Source organism: Plecotus auritus (assembly GCF_963455305.1).
Source record: "Plecotus auritus genome assembly, chromosome: 2".
In the NCBI taxonomy this organism is placed as follows: Eukaryota; Metazoa; Chordata; class Mammalia; order Chiroptera; family Vespertilionidae; genus Plecotus; species Plecotus auritus.
Genome location: NC_137771.1, coordinates 225944094 through 225960512, shown reverse-complemented (window position 1 = coordinate 225960512; position 16419 = coordinate 225944094). Strand labels below are relative to the sequence as shown.

The window sequence follows — 16419 nt, the reverse complement described above, 5'->3', positions numbered from 1 at the left end:
GGGCCGATCAGGGCTGGCTGGCCGGGGGGAGGGACAGTGGGAGGTTGGCCGGCCACAGGAGGTTGGCTGTGGGAGCGCACCTGCATTGAGCGTCTGCCCCCTGGTGGTCAGTGTGTCATCATAGCGACTGGTCGACAGGTCGTTTGGTTGACCAGTCATAATGGTCACTTAGGCTTTTATATATATAGATACAATGTACATCTGACATGTATTTTATAATTACTCACATGGCACTTTCAACTATGTCTTATTTACTCGTCACCAGAAAAACTTGAAAAGGTGCTATTGTTACTGTCTTTATAGATGAAGAAACTGAGGCTTAGAAAAGTCAGTGTCCAAGCAGATAAGTGACCCAGCTAAGACATACGGCCCTGCCCTTTGGATGCAAATTACAAGCCCTTGCTTTGCACCGTACTCAACTTCAAGAACAAAGGAGTTCCTGTGATTGGACAGGTTTACAACAGAACGGGGGTTACCTTTTCATCTCAATGTAATTCAGTGCAATGCAAATCCATCAAAATGGAACCACCCTTATACAGTTCATCAGGGCAGAATCGATACAGCAGCTTGAGCAGCAAGCACCTTTCACTAGCAAGCTACCATATATAAGCCTTTTCAAGGAGTGCTTAAAGGTTGAAGCAGGAATTAATACGGCAACAATCCCAAAATATGACCTCCAATTCTTTTTTTTAACATATTTTTATTGATTTCAGAGAGGAAGGGAGAGGGAGAGATTGAAACATCAATAATGAGAGAGTATCATTGATTGGCTGCCTCCTACACACCCCACACTGGGGATCAAGCCTGCAGCCCGGCATGTGCCCTGACCAGGAATCGAACCATGTCTGTCTGGTTCATAGGTCGACACTCAACCACTGAGTCATGCCAGCTGGGAATGACCTCTAATTCTTATTTTGAAGGTCAAAGACATAGGTACAGATATGGGCGAGTATTATTAAATTAAAAATTAGTGATGGCTCTTCCCTCTTGCGGCCATCGTAGGAGCGCCAGCGGTCAAAATGAAGTTCAATCCCTTTGTGACTTCTGACTGGAGCAAGAACCGTAAAAGGCATTTCAATGCACCTTCCCACATCCGAAGGACGATTATGTCGTCTCCTCTTTCCAAAGAGCTGAGACAGAAGTACAATGTTCGGTCCATGCCCATCCGAAAGGATGATGAAGTCCAGGTTGTTTGAGGACATTACAAAGGGCAGCAAATTGACAAAGTCGTCCAGGTTTACAGGAAGAAATATGTCATCTACATTGAACGAGTGCAACGGGAGAAAGCTAATGGTACAACTGTTCATGCGGGCATTCACCCCAGCGAGGTGGTGATCACTAGACTAAAGCTGGACAAAGACCGCAAAAAGATCCTTGGTAAAGCCAAATCTCGCCAAGTAGGAAAGGAAAAGGGAAAGTACAAGGAAGAAACAATTGAGAAGATGCAGGAATAAAGTAATCTTATGCACAACTTTCATTAAAAACTTAAAATGAAAAAAAAAATTAATGATGTGCGGGCAGAACTCCGCAGAGTCAAGTTCCCAACCCTAAACCCTTAACTGAAAGTGACTCCTACATCTAACACCGTTGTCATGGTGACAGTGAGCCGGATAGAGCCTGAAGACAGGTCAGAACACAATGCTCAGGACTCAAAGCTTAAGCTGGCCAGGGGAGCAGCTGCTCGGCACTGTCCTCCATCGACAAGGTGGCCACGATGGGCCGGGGTTCAAAGGGCAGTCTTAGAGCAAGCAGATGACAGGTCCCAGCTTCCTTCGCCATGTTCTCTGTCTAGCCTCAATATTTAAAATAATGATTTTCTCCTTTCAAAACAAGGAGGAATGTGCAATATTAAATCTGGATTCCAGAAACCCTGGCATAGGGAGACCTTGTGTCCAGAAGTTTATTGCCAAGGTTCCAGTTTATGCCCACGAGGCCCAGAGCAAGGTTCCAGACACGGCAGGAGCTTTTGGCTCTGACAGGTTTTGGCTGCAAGAACTATCCAGTGGCTGATTTATTCCTCAATTTCAATCCTTTTCTCTCCGTCAAAGTAATTCTACATGAATCATTTCCATGTTTCCAAAGCAAAAGTAAAAAAGAAAACCACAGGTAAAAAGAAATTTTCTAGGGTAAAAAAAAAAAAAAAAAAGCTTGCAAACAGGAATGGATTTGCTATCCACCACCCACTTCAGGAAACTGCCAGGTGGAATTAGGCAATGTAACGGACAATTTGGTCTCGACTTTCCCGTCAGGAACAGCGCCTGCACGCACACATACACACACAAGTACACACGTCCATTCCCAGGCGATCCCCACACAGACCATGAGCTTTTAGTGCGAATGAATTCCATCAGGAGGGCAGTTTCCTTTTCGCTATACTAACATAATGCTTCATTACACCAAGACATGGCATCTCCCATCTGCCAGGTAAACAAAGAACAAGGCTTAAAATTTACAGTAACCTTGAAAATACTAGGCACTTCCACCTTAAATGACTGTGTTCTCCCAACAGCTCCCCAGCCTGAGTGTGACTCTTCCTGTGGCTGAGACCCTCCTGGCCGACCACGAGGCCCATTAGTTCCTCCTGGCTGGTCCTGCTCAATGCAGTGCTCCCAGCAGGTGCTATAACTGCCACTCACTTAACCCCCCACATTCCTTTGCTCCACGGACAAGGGGGAGCTGCCTCCGCGTTTGTTCTGTGGGCTCTCTGGTCACCCAAAAGAATTCGGAGCCACTGGTGGTGAGTAAATCCAGTTATTCATTGGGGGAGGAAAGATGCTGGGTTTGCCATGTGCCATCAGAAGCTGACCTTGCCCAGAGGTGAGCAAGGGTTCTGCTCATGGACTCGTGGTGGATCATCCCCAAATCACCCGTCCTGGGCCTGGGAACTGAGGAAGTGATAGAGCCTACCTCCGGTTTTCTCTGCTAATGGTGCCCGGAGGGTCTCAGGACTAAGTGAGATGTCACACTGAGCTAAGGAACTCCCTCCTTTCCTCCTCCTCCACTGACCCTCTGTCTGCCAGGGTCTTCAGTGTGCAGTAGTCATGTGGCCAGAGCTTGAGGAAGTGCATATATTCATTTGCTATTTATTAAATGCTGCATTAGACAGCATTTCTAATAAAGTACAAATATCTAGCAAGGTTTTGGTGTTCTCTATGCGACTATTAAAATAAACACCTACTTTGGCTGTAATGAATGAGTCAACTAAAAGTGACCTGAACCTTGTCCTGGCCAGTTTTGCTCAGGGGTTCGAGAGCCATTCTGCAGACCGAAGGGTTGAGGGTTCAATTCCTGATCAAGGGTACATACCTCAATAACGGGTTCAATCCCCAGCCACAGTCAGGGCATGTGTGCAACCAATCAATGTGTTTCTCTCACATCAATGTTTCTCTCTTTCTCTTTCTCTCCCCATTCCCTCCCCCCCTTCTCCCTCCCATTCTCTCAAAAAAAAAAAAAAATCAATGGAAAATCCTCAGGTAAGGATTAACAAAAAATAAAAAATTGTTAAGTGACCCAAACCTGGCATTCAATCATTTCACCTCAGAGTTGTATAATGTTTGACAGTTCACAACTGTTTCTGTATTTGATCTTCCGAACAGCTCTGCCAGGTACGCAAGCCAGGTACAATCACCTCCACTTTGCAGCTGAAAACGTGTTTTGGAGATGAGGTCGGGAGAAGGCCTCAAGCTTAGCGAGGTCTTCTGACGTGCAGCACACCGAGCTGACTCAATCTCCTTAGCTCTAAGCAATGGCTGTAACGGGACATGAGGATGGCTTTTGATAGCAAGGAGAGAGAACCAGTAGGATGTCCAGTTTGGGGAATGTGAACTTGGCAAAGACAAAAAGCAGCTCCCAAATATTAAGGGGTGGGGGGAATTTCTCTGTTATTAACCTTCACTACTCTGTCAAAAATAAAAGCAATCCAGGTATCCCTTGGAAGTGTGTTGGGCTGGATCTGTGCCGACTCCCTCATCCTGGGCCACACAAACGAATGTCCTAGCCCGTCTGTGGGCTGTGTTTACAGGAGGGTGGCAGGAGGACATGACCACCTCAGCCCCGTGGCGGGTTAAGCAGCCTGATTGAACGCTGCTGCTAATTAAGGGCCCCTCTTGTCTGGCAGGACCACCGGGGACCTTCTGCACTTGTTCATGACCACAGCACCTCACTCTGAAATTAACTCTTGATGAGTGCAGACAGGGGCCCAGCTGGTCCTCCCGAGTCCTCCCAAGTAGATAAATGAAGTGTAATAAGAATGCTGCTGGCTGCCAAGGGAAGAGGGGCGCTCCGTGACCTCTGGGTAAAATCCAGAGTATGCTTTTACCATGACTTAATCCTCTGCATTGGGGATACTTGATGCAGCCAGGAACGGTGTGACTAGGCCGATGACCACAGGGACAGCATTGAAAAGCCCATCACCAAATGTCCACTCTGTTAAGTATGAACTAAAAGAATAAGGAGGCAATTCATGAGAAACTAATTTTCAATTGGCAGATATTTTCAATTAGGTGAGATGTGCTATTTCCCCCCATAACTCTTCACGCTCTAGGGACAGTGGTGGCTTCTATTAAAGTTTGCAAATTCCGCTCCGCTTTAAAACATTCAACACTCATTTTCTGTCACTTACAGAGGGATTCTTTCCCTAGCGCTCTAAGAAAAAAATAGTGGCTCTCACTGTGCAGGCCTTCAGATACAGAGCCTAAGTAAGAAGACGTGGCAAAGCTGTAGCTGAGAGGGGACCAGGATGTGGGCTGTCACATGTGAGTTCAGTGCACTCCAGGCCAGAGGATTTCCCACCACCGATTCTCAGCAAGTCAACCACCATGCACGCAGGGTGACGGGCGGCTTGGAGCTGGGGCGCCGGGAACCACGCATGGCCACTGGCTCTCTCACTGCAGTGGCCCAAAGTGAACAACTCAGTTTGGCTCCTCTGTGTGACATCCTCCTCGAGATGTGACAAAGGGACAAAAAGCAGGCTGTGAACCACTGCTCCAGGCTCTAGCTCACAAGGAGGCCACATCTTGTTATGGCTTTTGAAGGGAGCAGGGAAGTCTCCAAAGAAACAGACTAAATGACTGCACAGTCAGTGGGTTATCTTTTGTTAACTCATCAAAAAGTGGTGACTGGGCTAGAAGAAACGATGGGAAGATGAAAAGGACATTCGAGGCCTTGATGGAAATTTTGAAAAATAAAGGGTACCATGAAGAAACCGGAACAATTCCCTAAGGACTAAAGGTGGGAGGGATGAGGGGGAGAAAGTCAGTAAGAGACTGAATTGCTTAAGAGAATGTATTAGTTACCTATTGTTACTTAACACGTTAACCCAAAACTTAGTAGCGTAAGACAGCACACATCTATCATCGCATAGTTTCTGTGGGTCAGGAGTTTGGGACAGGGGGGTGCCTTTGGCTAAGGGGTTCCCACAGGATTGCAATCAAGGTGGCAGCAGGGGCTGTGCTCATCTCAAAACCTAACTGGGACCGGGTCCACGTCCAGGCTCAGTCACATGACTACCAGCAGGTCTCAGCTAGCTCTGCAGGGCGGTTAGCCAGAAACCTCAATTCCTTGCCATGTGGTCCTCGCCACAGGGCATGTTAGCTAGCTTCCCCCAGAGCAACAGCTGAGACAGACAGAGAAAGGCAAGTAAGACAGAAGTCACAGTCTTTGTAACCTAACCTCAGAGGTGACACTCCATTACTAGCGACATATTCCGTTTGTTAGAAGTGAGCCACCCGGCCCAGCCCACACTCAGGGGAGAGGCTTAGAGAAGAACATGAGCTGGGACTGCCTCACAGGCTGCTTGCTGGCGAGATTCCGTACACCCAAGATAAACCCATACTAGCAATAGCTAAGACATAAATTTTGTGATAACTCATGCTCTTTGTAGAAAATTTGGAAAATGTAACAAGACTAAGACATTAAAACACCTATAATTCTTTTTTTTTTAATATATTTTTTATTGATTTTTCACAGAGAGGAAGGGAGAGGGATAGAGAGTTAGAAACATCGATGAGAGAGAGACATCGATCAGCTGCCTCCTGCACACCCCCAACTGGGGATGTGCCCGCAACCAAGGTACATGCCCTTGACCGGAATCGAACCTGGGACCCCTCAGTCCCCAGGCTGATGCTCTAGCCACTGAGCCAAACCAGTTAGGGCAAAACACCTATAATTCTACTACCAAAAGTCATTTTGGTATATTTCCTTTAATCTTTTTTTTTCTATGAAGTATGGTTATCCTATATAATAAAAGCCTAATATGCTAAGTGTCCGGTCGTCCGTTCAACCAATCAAATTGTTAACATGCTAATGATATGCTAAGGCCACTCAACCACTCACTATGACATGCACTGACCACCAGGGGGCAGAGAGTCGACCGGTCAACCAGTCGCTATGATGTGCACTGACCACCATGGGGCAGATGCTCTGACCAGTAAGTTAGCTTGCTGCTGGGGTCTGGTCCATTGGGACTAAGCAAGACAGGCCAGACATGCCCTGGAGCCCTCCTACAGTCCCTCCCTGGCTGGCCAACCTCCCGCGTCCCTCCCTGGCCCCGATCGTCCACCGGTGGAGTCCCTCAGCCTGGCCTGTGCCTTCTCGCAATCCGAGACCCCTCAGGGATGTCAGAGAGCTGGTTTGGCCCGACGGTGGAATGACCAGTCGCTATGACACATATTGCCACCAGGGGTCAGACGCTCAATGCAGGAGCTGCCCCCTGGTGGTCAGTGCGCTCCCACAGGGACCAGGCCTAAGCCGTCAGTCGGACATTCCTCAAGGGCTCCCGACTGTGAGAGGGCACAGGCTGGGCTGAGGAACACCCCCCCCATGCATGAATTTCGTGCACCGGGCCTCTAGCGTGAATATATTGTGTGTGTTTTTTTAATTGTCATACTACAGTGGCTGAGTATCCTGTGTTTTTCACATTGGGAAACACTGGGAGCAGTTAAAACACTGGGAGCAGTTTTCCCATGTTAATAAATGTTTTTCAAAAAGTTACATTTTAAACGGCTACCATCATATTATTATAACCCAAATTTTTAAAAAACGATTTCCTTTTACTCATTTAATGGGTAAAAAAAAAATGAAAACTTAGTTCCTCTGTTCCTCATTTCCTGCCTTTTAAAAAAACGATTTGAATATCCATTTCAAATCTTCTGTTGGCTTTCTAGCCATATTTCTTGTAGTTTTAAGTGGCTGCACCAGGGATTACAATATATGTCATAACTTTTCATAGTCCACTTACAGTCAATATTGTGCTACTTCCTGTAAAATAGAGGGGTCCTGCAACACTAGAGCTCCATAGCTGCTCTTACGGCTGTTATAAGCGTCACAGCCACAAATGGTATAAGCTCCACAAACAATGTTGTAATTTTGCTTTAAGTAGTTATATAGTTAATAAAGAAATTGAGAGAGAAAAAAATTGTTTTGTATTTCCCCAGATATTTACCATTTCCAGCATTCTACATTCCTTCCCAAGCATTTGTGTTCCTACCTGGTGTCATTTCCCTTCAAGTTTTAAGAAGTTCCTTTAGCATTAATTGAAGTGCAGGCCTGTGAGTGATGAATTCTCTTATCTGAAATGTCCTTATTTTGCCTTCATTCTTTTTTATATATATACTAGAGGCCTGGTGCATGAACATTCATGCACTGGAGGAGGGGTCCCTCAGCCCGGCTTGCCCCCTCTCACAGTCCGGGAGCCCTCAGGGGTGGGAGGCGACCCAGCGATCAGGGGAAAGCGACGCCCCATCACACCTCTGCTGCTGCCACTGCTGGCAGCGCAAGCCTTGGCCAGCCCTGGTTACCTGAGTCTCAGGTGGCCCTGGGTGGCTGAGCAGCCGCCATCCAAGGCTTGCCTGTGCCTCGGGCCGGCCCTGGGCGGCTGGGGGGCTGAGGGGACTGGGGGACTCCGGAGGCAGGCAGGCCCAGCCTTGCTGCATGCCTGCCGCCCTGGCGGGGCTGAGGGGACTGGGCGCCGCCACCTTTTGGCTGTGGGTGCCACCATCTTTGAGGGCGAGGCAGTCAATTAGCATATCTCCTCTTTATTATATAGGATAGGGTGTCCCAAAAAATGTATACACATACTTTGAATATTATAAAGGCAGTGTTTATTAAAATACATTTCACCTTCAAAAATGAACTATCAACTGTTAAAGTGTACATACATTTTTTAGGGGACACCAAAAAATATATATATGCTTTTAATCCTTACCTGAGAATATATGTTATTGATTTTAGAGAGAGAGGAAGGGGGGAGAAGAGAGGAAGAGAGAGAGAGAGAAAGAGAGAGAGAGAGAGAGAACCAATGATGTGAGAGAGAAATACTGATTGGTTGCCTCCCGTATACACCTACAACGGGATTGAACCTACAACCTAAGTATGTGTCCTGACTGGTAATAGAACCTGAAACCTTTTGGTTTATGGAACAATGCTCCAACCAACTGAGCCATCAGGCCAAGGCTGCTTTCATTCTTTAAAAAAAAAATTTTATTGTGGGAAAATATACATAAAATTTATCATTTTATTGATTTTTTAAAGGCACAATACAGTGTCATTACGTTCATTTACATGGTTGTACAACCATCACATACATTTTAGAAATTTTTCATCATCTCAATGCCTTCATTCTTGAAGAATATGTTTACTGGATGTAGAGTTCTAGTTGAAACCAGTTCTTTCCCAGCACTTTAAAGACGTTCCACTCTCGCCCGGCCACATGGCTTCTGAATGAGCCATTAGTTGGGTTACGGCTCCCTGTGTTGTTTCCCCTGTCGCTTTTGAGGTTTGCTCCCCACCTTTGGTTTCTGCAGTCGGAAAGGCTCTGTGTGGGCTGCCCTGTATTTTACTCTGCTTGATGGTCCTTGATCACCTTTTATCTGTAAATTTGCTTTTTTCATTAAAATTTGGAAAAATTTTAACTTCTAACATTGTTTCTGCCCCATTTCCTCTTTCTCCTCTGTCATTTCCATTGGACTATGAGGTCCACTGAGGGAATTATTTTCAGTTCTGTAATTTCCACTTGGTTCTTTTTAAAAATCATTCCCATTCCTCTGCTGAGATAGCCTATACGTTACTTCACCGTATTGGATAGTTACAACTGCCACGGCAAAACCCTCTTCTGCTTCAGCTGGGGGTTGGACTACTTGATTTTCCTTTCTCCTGAGAGAGTGTTCTAGTTTCTTGGTTTTTCAAATGTCAGGTAGTTTAGTTTTGTATGATAAGCACAATGAATGCTAAATTGTACAGATTCTATATCAATAAATCAACAAACAAGTGTTGGTGAGGATGTGGAAAAAAGAGAACCTTGTGCTCTGTGGTGGAACTGGTACAGCCACTATGGAAAACAGTATGGAGTTTCCTCAAATAATTAAAAATCAAACTATCATATGATCCAGCAATTCCACTTCTGGGTAGTTATAGAAAGAAATCCAAAACACTAATTTGAAAAAACGTATGCACCCCTAAGTTCATTACAGCATTATTTAACAACTCAAGGCCCGGTGCACAGATTCATGCACCGGTGGGGTCCCTCGGCCTGGCCTGCGGAGACTGGGCCAAAACCGGCTCTCCGATATCCCCCAAGGGGTCCCAGATTGCGAGAGGGTGCAGGCCAGGCCGAGGGACCCCACTGGTGCACGAATCTGATTAGGTTGCTTCCCTATCTTAGCTATCTATATATATAAAAGCCTAAGCGACCGGCTGACAGTTTGACCATCTGACCGGTAGCTATAATGTGCACTGACCACTATGGGGTAGATGCTCAACACAGGAGTGGAAACCACAGGCATGGAAACATGGAACAGACTGATGAATCTCAGAGGGAAGGGGGTGCAACGAATCTGTGCACCAGGCCTCTAGTATGCATATAAGGTCTTTGGTTAATCTCTTCCCACCCTCCCCCCTTCCCTCTGAGATTCATCAGTCTGTTCCATGTTTCCATGCCTGTGGTTTCCGCTCCTGTGTTGAGCATCTACCCCCTAGTGGTCAGTGCACATTATAGCTACCGGTCAGATGGTCAAACGGTCAGCCGGTCGCTTAGGCTTTTATATATATAGATAGCTAAGATAGGGAAGCAACCTAATGTCCATTGGTAGATGAACTGATAAAGGAGATATAGTATATATACACAATGGGCATTACTCAGCCATAAAAATGGTAGATGAATTGATAAAGAAGATATGGTTTGTGTATATATATACACATATACACATATGTATATGTATATATGTATATATATGTATATACACATACACACACACACATACACACAATGGTTATCAGTCATAAAAAGAATGAATTCTTGCCATTTGTGACAAAATTATGCTAAGTGAAATAAGTCAGAGAAAGACAAATACCATATGATTTCATTTATATTTGGAATCTAAAAAACAAAATGAACAAACAAAACAGAAGCAAACTCATAGATAATGAGAACAAATTGATGGCTGCCAGATGGGAGGTGGATTAGGGGGTAAGGGGATGAAAAGTTGAAGGGATTAATAAGTACAAATTGCCAGTTATAAAAACAGTCACAGGGATGTAAAGTACAGCGTAGGGAATATAGTCAGTAATACTGTAATAACTATGTATGGTGCCAGATAGGTACTAGACTTACGGGGTATATAAATGTCTAATCATGGTGCTGTTCACCTAAAATTAATATAATATTGTTTGTCAACTACAAACAAAAGAAAGACAATTTAAAAAAAATGTGTCCATATTCTAGATTTTATTTTTCTTTGGTGTTACTTGTTTTAGCTGGCAATGATCTTGGCTGAACTGAACTGAAAACTCTGTTCCTCTGGGCAGCAGCTTCGGCGCTTTCAGTGAGTTCCACGAACACGTCGTGCGGTGGTCAAAGGTGTGCAGGCAGAACTGGAGTTCTCCCAGGATCCCCCTCACCCCACTGACAAGTTGGCCCGTGCACGTGGCCTGCAGGCTGCTGCCAGCTGGGAGTTCAGCTGAAGCGGGACCAGGGCTCAGTTCTTCTCCATAGAGCCACACAGGCCTCCTCACAGCATGACGACTGGGCTCAAAGCAAGTGCTCCAAGACAGGAAGTGGAAGGCACCCATCTATTAAGGCTCAGAAACCAGCACAGTGTCATTTCTACCATATCCATAGCTCAAAGCAGTCACAGAGCCCACCCACACTCAAAGAGAGGGACATGGAGCCCACCCATCCAGGGAAGGGTCAATCCTAACTATATTCTCTTATTTTGAAATAGGCTGTTTAAGAACTGAAAGTTCAAACCATAGTGTTCACACACACAGATACATACACACACACACACCATCCACTATGTACAGCGTTATCACTGAGCCAGAATACCCTTCCCACTGCTGATAAAATGAACTTACCACTTACCAGGGGTCCTCAAACTTTTTAAACAGGGGGCCAGTTCACTGTCCCTCAGACCGTTGGAGGGCCGGACTATAGTTTAAAAAAAAACTATGAACAAATTCCTATGCGCACTGCGGGCCCGGGACGAGTCGGCTGCTAAGCAGGACAGGCAGCGGCACTTGGCGGGCCAGATAAATGTCCTCAGCGGGCCGCATGTGGCCCGCGGGCCGTAGTTTGAGGACGCCTGATTAGACTATTAAAAGAACTCCACTCAGCTTTATAGTCTGGAAATTGAGAGACAACATCGTGTGCCTCTTACAAAACTAAGTATGAAAATAGGATTCATTGAGTACTGGTCCTTAGAGAAATGTGGTTTAGAGGTTAAATAAATCACAGAGACAGCTTTTCCACTCATGACACCGACCTATCAGTATTTTAGTAATAATTAATCTCTAAAGTTTTGAAATGCTGGCTTTCAGTGCTCTCACGTGCTCCTGAACATGATTCCTGAAGATGGCCAGCACGTAGGACGGTGAAAGAGAGCAGAAAGGGCACAGGACCAGGAGTGGGGAGCCACAGCAGCTGGTCTATATGCCCATTAGACAGGTAAGCGACTGGACAGGGATGACTGCACCTCCCTGAACCTTGGTTTCTTAACCTGTAGAACCAGACGGTTGGTAGAGCTAGCTAAGCCCTTTCGTCTCTGATATTCCATGAGGCTTTATTGATCTAGGAATGACTGTGGCACCTAGAACTGTGATCATTCTGCTTAAGTAGGAAGTGGCAGGAGACACAAACTAGCCTCATGAACACAACAAAAGCTGTCTTTCTACAAAGGACAAGGTGTATAGGCAGGTCAAGGTGAAAATGACTGGAGTTTTATGGAACTGACTCTGTATCTAAAATCAGTTTGATAGATGGTCCCTTCCTCTAGGCTTTAAGTCTGCTCAAATTGGGAAATAATGAATTTCCAAATGGATTTAATGAGAGGGGGAAAAAATCTACCTTCTATGGTATCCTATATAATAATCCTATATAATAAAAGGCTAACATGCAAATAGACCGAACGGTGGAACAACCGGAACAACTGAACCACCAAACAACCGGTTGTTATGATGTGCAGTGACCACCAGGGGAATGTGCAAAACATGGCAGGCTTCGGGCACGGCGGGATGGTGGAGCAGGTGAGTGGGGGCTCCAGATCAAGGTGGGGCGCTGGTTGCTGTCATCGGGGCGAGCCTCTGGTGGTTACTGAAAATTCTTTGCTCCCACACACCATGGTCCTGCCCAGCGCTTGCACTTGCTGCTGGTGCTGGCCCCACTTGCACCCACTGCCGGGGCCTGGCACAGGCCCAGATCGTTCGGCAGGTGTCAGTGGGTGCGAGCTGCAGCAGCTGGCCCCAATCGCCCCTCAGGGCTTCTCTACCTCCCCCTGTTCCTGAGGGGCAATTGGGGCCAGCAACCGCCTCTCACACCCACTGTCAGCGCCGGACCCGATCATACCTGCAGCCGGCACCGGAGCTGCAGCTCACACCCGCTGCCGGGGCCTAGAGCCAGTCCCGATCGCTCCGCACCATCAGCGGGTGCGAGCAGCAGCTGCCAGCCCTGAGGGCTACTCCACCTCCCCCTGCTCCTGAGGGGCGATCGGGGCAGCAGCTGCCACTCGCACCTGCTGATGGTGCCGGCCCCACTCGCACCCACTGTTGGTGCCAGCCCCAATCACTCCGCACCTTCAGTGGGTGCAAGTGGGGCCGACGCTGTCAGCATGTGGGAGCGGCAGCGCCGGGAGCTGGGGCTGCTGGCAGATAGGGGACTGGGAGCCACGGCGGGAGGGGCTGGGCAGGGGTGCGGAGGATGGGCGGAGACCCGCCCCTGTGCCCACCGCAGCCTCATGGCCCACAGTTCCTTTCAAGGTGCACAAATTTGTGCACCGGGCCCCTAGTTATATATAATTTTTATAACCCAGAGCACGTTAACAAAGTTTTAAAGTTCCATATCCTTTGTGTCACTCATGCTACACTTCATCGTTGGTTTTTGATTGACTGTTAGTTGTAGAATAAGACTTCCTAATATTGAAATCTAGCAAATTATGTCTTAGAAATTTTAATTTTTAAAATAAATTTTAAAATACTTATGTGAGGCTTCATAAGCCCCCAAATGTAGCTCTCATTATTTGACCTTAATCGTTGAAATTGTTAAAATTATTTCCTCAACAAACCAGTGCTATTCATTAAATTTAGTGAGTTTAAAAGGGAAAATAAATTACATCTGAAAGAGCATGCGAGAGACCAGATACAGAAAAGATGGAGAGAAAAAAATTACATTTTTCATCTCTGCCTTTTCTTCCTCTCAAAAAAAAAAAAAAAAAAAGAAATCAGATATAGCAAGAAGTCTTGAATTCCTGTTTTCTGGCACTATTATGCTAACGTATTTGCAAATATGGATAATTTTGCTCAACTAGGAATATCTCTTTACCACACTATAAATTTAGTCAGCATTCCTCTGTACAACCTACTTCACGATACCAAGCAACACAGATACACTGCCAAACAACCAACGTTTTAATACTCTAACTTCCATTTCTTCCACCACATAATTTCCTGTAACAATCTCACTCTGCCTGAGTTCCAAAGACAGTCTTACTTGTGCTTTTCAGGTCAGTCTGCCAACAGCAAGAAGACCCGTTCGTGAAAGGTTGAGCATTTCGAATGTGTCCTGGAAGAATTCTACCAACACCGCATATTTCCCGAACAGGGAGCATGTAAGAAAGCAAATTTTTAACAAAATGATTCTAATGCCATTTTCAGTTAAAAGCACTGGGAGATTTATAATGATCAAGTAATATGCCAATTTCTTTCAAATGCTGCCAACATTTGACGCCAACACAATTGCAAGCTGGAAAAATGTGTAATGAATAAGGCAGCTCATAATTTTCCTTCGAATATGTATGTACAACTTATTAAGTGGCATAAAAAGCAAAGAGTCGTGGCAAATGTTGAAACCTTAAATCCGAGTTTCACTGCTCTGGGGCATGTGAGTCAAACTCCATCATCTGGAAGTGGCTAACAATGAGAAATAGGAGGTCACACGCTGCTTGAGAAACACCTGCAATACCTTCGCCTAATGAGGTGACTAAGGGAGAGCTTCATGTTCCTCATCAAACAAGAAAACCTAACAGTTAAGTCTGACATAATAAGCCCAAATTAGAACCCTACAGAAATGAAAATACTCACACGGAGGGCATTTTCTCTTCCAAATTTTGCTGTTCAACCCTGCCAGCTCCCTCTCCTAAAGCCTCCTGGTGGAAAATGTGCCCCCAATTCTGGTTCAGTGAGGTTTTTCCAGGGTATTGCTTCATTCACTGGACAGTCTTTGAAGGCTCAGAAAGAATAAGCTAGAGTTTTCTCTGGATGTCCCCTGTCCTCACCTTTCGCCCAAATACACCTCACACCTACAACCTGTGTCAGGAGGAAGATGCCAAACCCCAAATCCCATCCCTTTCAAAGTACTAGCCAGGCCAAAGGCAGGAAGTTATGGATGACACTCCAGGCTTCCCCTCCAAAATCGTTTACTTTTTACACTATCATTTTCTCCGCTAAAGGATCACGCTTTCCTTTTCTTCCAACTACGGCGGCCAGATTTTACAAATAAAAACACAGAATGCCCAGTTAGTTGTGAACCTCAGATAAACAAGATAATTTATTAGTATAAGTAGGTCCCAAATATTGTACGAGATGTACTAGTATATAAAAAACTATCTCGTTTGTCTGAAACTCAAATTTAACAGGTGTCCTGCATTTTCTCTGGCAAACCTATGCAGCGCATTCAGAACACTGCCGAGAAATGAACATCTTTTCCTCTGCCAGTGGGGAAGCAGAGAAGAGGAAGCTGTGAGAAGGAGTGGGGTTAAGGTGAGGGGAGGGTAAGTGTAACGAGAAAATAAGGGCTTTAATAGAATGGTGCTTCTCAAACTTTCATCTGCACACACATCGCCCAGGGATCTGCTCACTTATCATGTGGAGCCTGACGGGGCAGGACCAGGGCCCGGAAGCCTCCTTTCTAACTCCGCTCCAGGTGAGCTGAGGTTGCTGGCGCAAAGACCACACTTTCGGAAGCCCCGCTGGGCAAGAATGTGGCTGGGAAGGACGGAGGCCAGTGACCAATGAAACTTTCCTAGTGGCAAAGATGAAATACAAAGATTTGGTCTCTTTCAAATTTTCTTCTAATTCCCAACGGGGAAGGGGGGAGGGAAGGGAGGGAGCATTATCATCAAACATACTAAAAAATTAAAATTAAAAAACATTTTAATGAAGTGTGTTGGGTAAGAGTACCAGAGTCAAACTGCTATGGCAAATCCTGGCTCACATGCTCACCACCTGTATCCCAGGCTACATAACCAAACTTAACCTCACTGTAAAAGGGGCAAATTAAAGTATGTCTGTCAGCGGGTTCCTATGAGGGACACATTGAAGAAAAAGTGTCAAATGCTTAGCAGGGTATCGAGTAAGAGTTCAATAACCTCCACTACTAACACACTGTCATGACTATTGTAATTAGTGTTACCTTGCTACTTTGCATGATGTTCTGAATTGCTAAATATTACCCTGAAACCAAGAAACCTTAAATGATCTCCTCCTCTTTAGCTTCTCTAGTGATAAAAAGTCTCTAACTGGTTCAAGGATGTACAGGTTCTTTACATTTTTTATTTATTGACTGATTTGAGAGAGAGAGAGAAAGAAACATTGATTTGCTGCTCCAGCCATCCATGCATTCATTAGTTGCTTCCTGCACATGCCCTAAGCAGAGATCCAACCCTCAACCTTGATGTTTAGGGACAACGCTCCAACCAACTGAGCTACCCAGCCAGGGCAGGCATGTACAGCTGTATATGTGAGTCAATGTGGCCAGTGAAATGTGTTGACAGATACAGGTAATGAGCCATCTCAATGGAAGTGGAGAAACAGCTCTGATTGGTACATGCAAATGCCCAGTCCAAAAATTCCCAAGTGCATACATATAAATTTACTAGAGGCCCATTGCACGAAGATTCGTGCAATAGGCCTTCCTTCCCCTGGCTTCCGGCACCG

General features: G+C 45.7%; 1 protein-coding gene and 1 pseudogene across 3 annotated transcripts in view; one reads left to right on the top strand and one right to left on the bottom strand.

Annotated features, from left to right (window-relative positions):
- Positions 1 to 16419, bottom strand: part of HLCS (holocarboxylase synthetase) — a gene marked incomplete at its 5' end in the record, with an annotated part of 172011 nt that overhangs the window by 33016 nt on the left and 122576 nt on the right. The gene's annotated exons all lie outside the window — the stretch shown is intronic.
- LOC308243160 (large ribosomal subunit protein uL24-like) lies at positions 984 to 1454 on the top strand (annotated as a pseudogene). The gene has a single exon. The product of its transcript is annotated as a large ribosomal subunit protein uL24-like (transcript).